General features: G+C 47.8%; 1 long non-coding RNA gene across 1 annotated transcript; it reads left to right on the top strand.

Moving 5' to 3' along the window:
- The first annotated feature begins 176 nt into the window (after positions 1–176).
- On the top strand, positions 177–4,074 carry LOC307208837. The gene is made up of 3 exons (XR_013835249.1): positions 177–283; positions 869–955; positions 3,888–4,074. It is a non-coding gene; the product is annotated as an uncharacterized lncRNA (long non-coding RNA).
- The last annotated feature ends 3,296 nt before the right edge of the window (positions 4,075–7,370 follow it).

Genomic DNA, 7,370 nt, shown 5'->3' with positions numbered 1-7,370 from the left:
GGCCTGGCTCGGGAGCGCGGCGCCGTTGGCCTTGGGGAACTGGAGTCGTCGCGGAGCCGCTTCTTCCGCCGCCGCCGCCGCCTCCTCTCTCCCTTGGCGCGGATGCGCAGGACTCGCCTCGCGCCAACCGCCCCGAGAGCCGTTTGAGGGGGAAAGGCGGAATACGCCGGGGAGGGCGGGGGAAGAGAAGAAGAAGAAATATCAATAAACTGACGGGGTGGTGTCTTCGTTATTGTCTATTCGTAAAACGGCGCTGTGTGATAAGGCAAATCCCACGTCCTTGGTGTTACGGAAGGGGGGGGCATGTCTTCTTCACCTTCTTCACTACAATATATTTGCTCAATTTCTCTAGGACTCCATCACCCCTCCCCTGTCTTCCATAATCCATCAAGGTGTCAAGACCCTAATCCTGTCAAATCGCTCTGATCAACCTTTCCTCCAGGCAATGTCAGGTGCCAGACTAGGCATATTTGGGACCATTGTTTTCTCATCCCCAGGAAGTGTTTATCTGTGCATATCTCCAGCTCTGCATATTCCCCCCTCCCTCCTCCATATGTTAATCTGTGTAACCCAACCTCCCTTTAATATATTCATGATGTAATCTGTGTAACCAAACCTCTCTTTAATGTATCCATGACGTGTTTTGCACTGTATTCTGGGACATGGAGGGAGTTTCAAAAACTCATGTCACCCCTTTCTCACTGTTCAATCTTGCCTTGAACCTGTTGCGCAATAAACTTGGATCTTCTGCTGTTTGCTCCTGTCTCCGGCTGAGCTCATTTTCCTCCGCAGGGACCCACGGACTTAGTCCGATGAGCTGGGTGGCAGAGCAGCCTCGCACCCAGATTTTTGCCGTAACATTGGGAAGGAATTGAAAACGAAATGGCCTCTGGCGCGACCGCATTGGAAATCCCGGCGCCATGAGGTCGCCTCATCTGAGAAAGGGCATGGCGGGGTTGGGAATGAAGTATGATAGGAATTTTATGCTCTTAGACACATGGCAACGTTCATAACCACACGTACATAGATCAGCACAGGAAAGCCAACCTGGAACCATTTTGATTCCTAAACTGAGCAAATGTTTCTCTACATGGTCAAAATGGAAAAGCCTCCCCATTGTCTCTTCCTTCGCAAATCCTGTCTTAATCTGTGTTTGAATAAGGGTGTGGGCCTTATCATTACAAAAGACTGCCCAGGCTCCCCAAGAAATCCAAACAAGTAACCTGCCAGACAGGAAATAAACAAAGCGACAGGAGAAAATGAGGCATCTAATCATAGCCTGCATTTTTATTGAGGCTTGATCAGGGCCTGTATTTTAAAATGAGCTTAAAGATCTTCAAATGTTTCATGCCAGGCAGAAGAGCAGCTGCCTAAGAACCTTGGCAAGATGTTTATTCTCCTAGACAAGGGGGCCCCCTGATTTATAGCAGAAAACAATTCTCAAAGTCAAAAAGGGAATTACAGGCTGACAGCCAAGGTTACACTGACCCTACATATTACAGAAGATAAAAAAAGAGAAAAACATAATTAAGAGTGGGTAAATAGTAAAATAAAACCATGTGCCTCCCATTAAACTTGAGCCATATTTTCCTAAGGTTCAAAGGTCAAGAGCAATGGAAAAGCATCTAGCTGGCAGAAAGGGAGAGAGTATTTTGGGAAGTCTTTTTCTAAAGTTGTTTCTTTCTTAAACTGAAATCCTTTTAAGATTTCTTTTCCTTTTAAAAGGTTATTTATGTTATGTATTAAATATATTGGCTTAAATGTAATTATGCAAAGGAATTAGAAGCTAAGAAATGTTAAATCCTTATGCTAGATTCTTATTTCATATAGTTGGAAGAGATCACAGGGGCCATCAGCCACCAGCCCATCCCCCCTTGCCAAGCAGGAAATATCATTAGAGCATTTGTCAAGCTTTTGTTTAGAGACCGCCAAAGGAAGGAGATCTTTCAATGATGATCCTTGACATCTGTTTAAGATAAAAATTTAAGATTAAACCATCTGTTTTGGAGGGCAATAGGGCGAGGTGAGCTGGTAATTAAGGTTCCTTGTTGAGACACATGTAAGATATATTACTACTTATTTGTCATTTATAGATAGAAGAATATATAGCTTTTTGTTTCCCATAAAAAGGCAGAAGGAAATGGGTGTATCTTTTGTGATTGGTTCTAGCAAACAGCCAATAGGAATTTCAACCAGGCTGATTGGACAGAGGCAGCCACAGGAGGAGCAAGGGGGCTGGATTAAGGAAATATAAGTGCTGGCCAGAATGGCAGGAGGCCAGGCCAGAGCTTGGTAACCATATACCACTGTGCCTCTCATTTATTTGTCTGACAAATAAATTATTATTTTAATTTCTCTATTGCTGCGTTGAATATTTCATTCCAGCTAAGCGTTAACCACAAGCAGGGTGCTACAAAAACAACATGTTTTAGATCGCCTTATCTGAGGGGTGGTCTTAGGTTATACCCCTTCTGTGATGAATGCATAATGTTTCTGGGGGTGGTCTTGATCTACAGGATGGGAATTTCAAGTCTTTATAAGGCCTTGCGCGCCATTGTTCTGGGTCCTCCTCCTTTCCTGCGTGTGAGGGGAGCCCCCTGTTGCAACAGTTCAATAAAGATCAAGCTTACTAGCTGCTTTGCTTCTCAATATTCTCTGGTTGGCCTCTGTTATTTTCCCCTACCAATAGGGAACCTATGTAAGGACTCCATATGGGCTCTTGGATACCCCATAAGGGAAAAGGGCATATTTTTATTTACAACAGAAAGAAGGTGAGGACAGGTGACCTCACCTAGGCCTGAAGTCACCCCCCACCAAAGCAGGCTCAAAGCTTCTCAGAGCTTTTCAAAATCATTTTTCTCAGCAGCTAAAAGGCATTAGCTAAGCACCAGAAACATTCCGCTTGCTGTAACTAAAAAGATTGCAACAAAGGTAGGGAACACAGTCCATTTGTAGCGACAGGATATCCAAATCCTGTCTGTGAAATTACCCCAGGCTTCAATAATCGACCAGGCCTCAAAACTCCTTTTGTCTTCTAAAAATCCAAAACGGCTTTTCTCTGCTTTTCTCACAAGATGCTGTGGCAAAAGGCAAAATGTTACTTTTAAAGGCTAATGTGTATAGGCTCTGTCATTGCCAAGAATACTCAGGCCTGAGAAACGAATCTTATCTCATTCGGTTGCAACATCTTGGACATGCTGAACCACCAGGGCTCCTCGACCCACCCCCTCGGCTTCTCATTCCCCCTTTCCTGGGAAGAGTCCAATAGTCCCAAGACAGCTTTCTGTTCATGCTCGGAGGATTCCTGAGGGAGGAGAAAGGGGGAGGGAACTGGAAAGGGGTATACAGTGGTGCCCCGCAAGACGAACGCCTCGCAAGACGGAAAACCCGCTAGACGAAAGGGTTTTCCGTTTTGGGAGTCGCTTCGCAAAATAAATTTCCCTATGGGCTTGCTTCGCAAGACAAAAATGTCTTGCGAGTTCCTACGGTTTTTTCCCCCTTTTCCTAAGCCGCTTATCAGTTGATCCGCTGATAAGCCGCTTAACAGCTGATCGCTAAAAGCCGCTAAACTGCTAATAGCGCTAATCCGCTGCGCTGTCAATGGGCTTGCTTCGCAAGACGAAAAAACCGCTATACGAAGAGCCCCACGGAACGGATTAATTTCGTCTTGCGAGGCACCACTGTATATGCTTGTGCACATGACTGTGAACTTCGTGCATGCTTTTTGTGACTTATCACACTTGCTCCTTCTACCAGTTCATGGATGGTAGAAATAAAAGCCTTTTCTCCGAAACTATTCCTTGAGTGTCTGTTGACTCCCACTTCCCTTTCCCAGGCGCAATATTTTTCCCACCCGAGGTCAAAGCCTCATAAGGCTACAGGAAAAGGGCCAGAAAAGGGAAACCCAAAAGAACCGAGGGGCTGGAGCGGCTTCCCTATGAAGAAAGGGTCCGACGTTTGAAGCTTTTTAGTTCAGATTGAAAATAGCGAGTAAGAGGCAACATGATAGAAGTTAATGAAGTAACATATGGAAAGGGCATTATTTTATGAAAACCAAGTAACTTCTTAATTTTTTTTTAAAAAGTATCAATTCTCATTTAAAGTATATCATCATCATCATCAAACCTTTATTGGCATCACATACAAACATTCAGAATAAATAGGCCAGTGCAATCTCCCTGCCATTTCAACAGTACAGTCATTTGCCAAAGGGAAGAAGAGGCGAGCAATCTATTTCAAAGCAGTATATAATAATAATAATAATAATAATAATAATAATAATAATTTATTTATACCCCGCCCATCTGGCTGGGCCTCCCCAGCCACTCTGGCAGCTTCCATAGAAACCAAAAATACACTAAAATATCACACGTTAAAAACTTCCCTGAACAGGGCTGCCTTAAGATGTCTTCTGAATGTCAGGTAGTTGTTTATCGCTTTGACATCTGATGGGAGGGCGTTCCACAGGGCGGGTGCCACTACCGAGAAGGCCCTCTGCCTGGTTCCCTGTAGCTTTGCTTCTCGCAATGAGGGAACTGCCAGAAGGCCCTCGGAGCTGGACCTCAGCGTCCGGGCAGAACGATGGGGGTGGAGACGCTCCTTCAGGTATACTGGACTGAGGCCGTTTAGGGCTTTAAAGGTCAGCACCAACACTTTGAATTGTGCTCGGAAACGTACTGGGAGCCAATGTAGGTCTTTCAAGACCGGTGTTATATGGTCTCGGCGGCCGCCCCCAGTCACCAGTCTAGCTGCCACATTCTGGATTAGTTGTAGTTTCCGGGTCACCTTCAAAGGTAGCCCCATGTAGAGCGCATTGCAGTAGTCCAAGCAGGAGATAACCAGAGCATGCACCACTCTGGCAAGACAGTCTGCAGGCAGATAGGGTCTCAGCCTACGTACCAGATGGAGCTGGTAAACAGCTGCCCTGGACACACAATTGACCTGTGCCTCCATGGACAGCTGTGAGTCCAAAATGACTCCCAAGCTGCGCACCTGGTCCTTCAGGGGCACAGTGACCCCATTCAGGACCAGGGAATCCTCCACACCTGCCCGCCTCCTGTCCCCCAAAAACTGTACTTCTGTCTTGTCAGGATTCAACCTCAATCTGTTAGCCGCCATCCATCCTCCAACCGCCTCCAGACACTCACACAGGACCTTCACCGCCTTCACTGGTTCTGATTTAAAAGAGAGGTAGAGCTGGGTATCATCCGCATACTGATGAACACCCAGCCCAAACCTCCTGATGATCTCTCCCAGCGGCTGCATGTAGATGTTGAAAAGCATGGGGGAGAGGACAGAACCCTGAGGCACCCCACAAGTGAGAGCCCAGGGGTCTGAACACTCATCCCCCACCACCACTTTCTGAACACGGCCCAGGAGGAAGGAGCGGAACCACTGTATGACAGTGCCCCCAGCTCCCAGCCCCTCAAGACGGTCCAGAAGGATGTTATATAAATCTTGTTAAATAAATAACCCAGTACCCAGTAAGGGTTCCTCGTCATCCTGGGGAAAAGTGGAAGGGTTCTGTCCTGGACAGGTGGTTCAATGTCTTTTGGATGAAGGGAGTTGGGATGCTCATCCTCCTTTGGCGATCACTCAAAGCCGAGTAAAATTGTCTTCCATGACTCCGCCAGTGACCATGGAGGCCAATTCTGGATCCACACGTCCTTCCACAGTTGGGACATTGGTTTCTGGGTGGGAGTTGATCACACTGAGGGTTTGCCAAGCATGCCTTCCTCTTAGCATGTTTCGTCCTGAGGATGCTCATCCAATTTGCAGATGGCACCGAACTGGGAGGGGTAGCTAATGCCGCAGAAGACAGAATTGGAATTCAAAATGAGAACAGATCGGAGAACCTGGCACAAGCTAACAAAATGAATTTCAATAGGGACAAATGTCAGGTTCTGCACTTAGGTTGGAAAAACCTGGTACACGAATATAGGATGGTGGACACCTGTCTTACTAGCAGTACAGTGGTACCTTTGGTTGTGAAAGGGATCCGTTCCGGAGCCCCGTTCGCAACTTGAGCAGAACGCAACGTGCGTCTGCGCGGGTCGCAATTTGCCACTTTTGCGCGTGTGCGTGCCACCATTTTGAGCATCTGCATATGGGTGAGCGGCGAAATCCAGAAGTAACCCTTTCTGGTACTTCCAGGTTGCCGCGGAACGCAACCTGAAAAGATTTAACCTGAAGCAAACGTAACAAGAGGTATGACTTTACATGGGAAAAGGATCTAGGTGGACCACAAGCTGAACAGTGTGTCAACAGTGTGATGCAGCAGCAAAAAAATAGCTAACACTATTCTAGGCTGCATCAACAGAAGTTTAGTGTCCAGATCAAGGGAAGTAATAGGGTGGCGCTGTGGGTTAAACCACAGAGACTAGGACTTGCCGATCAGAAGGTTGGCGGTTTGAATCCCCGTGACGGGGTGAGCTCCCGTTGCTGGGTCCCTGCTCCTGCCAACCTAGCAGTTCGAAAGCACGTCAAAGTGCAAGTAGATAAATAGGTACTGCTCCAGCGGGGAGGTGTGGGACGCAGGTGGCGCTGTGGGTTAAAGCCTCAGCGCCTAGGGCTTGCCGATCGAAAGGTCGGCGGTTCGAATCCCTGCAGCGGGGTGCGCTCCCGCTGCTCGGTCCCAGCGCCTGCCAACCTAGCAGTTCGAAAGCACCTTCGGGTGCAAGTAGATAAATAGGGACCGCTTACCAGCGGGAAGGTAAACGGCGTTTCCGTGTGCGGCTCTGGCTCGCCAGATGCAGCTTTGTCACGCTGGCCACGTGACCCGGAAGTGTCTCCAGACAGCGCTGGCCCCTGGCCTCTTAAGTGAGATGGGCGCACAACCCCAGAGTCTGTCAAGACTGGCCCGTACGGCAGGGGTACCTTTACCTTTACCTTTACCAGCGGGGAGGTAAATGGCGTTTCCGTGCGCTGCTCTGGTTCGCCAGAAGCGGCTTAGTCATGCTGGCCGCATGACCCGGAAGCTGTACGCCGGCTCCCTCGGCCAATAAAGCGAGATCAGCACCGCAACCCCAGAGTTGGCCACGACTGGACCTAATGGTCAGGGGTCCCTTTACCTTTTATTCTGCCTTAGTCAGACCACACCTGGAATACTGTGTCCAATTTTGGGTGCCACAGTTTGAGAAGGATGTTGACAAGCTGGAACATGTTCAGAGGAGGGCGACCAAGATGATCAAGCGTTTGGAAACCAAGCCTTAGGAGCAGTGTTTTTTTCTGGAAGGACGCAGGTGTACACGTACCCAGTGCCGGATTTACGTGTAAGCTAAACAAGCTATAGCTTAGGGCCCCACTCTCTTGGGGGCCCCAAAAAAATTCAAAGCAAAAAAAACCCCTGGATGTGCATTTGCAAAATATAA

The sequence above is a fragment of the Podarcis cretensis genome (genome assembly GCF_951804945.1).
Source record: "Podarcis cretensis genome assembly, chromosome: 1".
NCBI lineage: Eukaryota > Metazoa > Chordata > Lepidosauria > Squamata > Lacertidae > Podarcis > Podarcis cretensis.
Note: the sequence above shows the minus strand (reverse complement) of the source record. Positions and strands in the feature narration are given on the sequence as shown.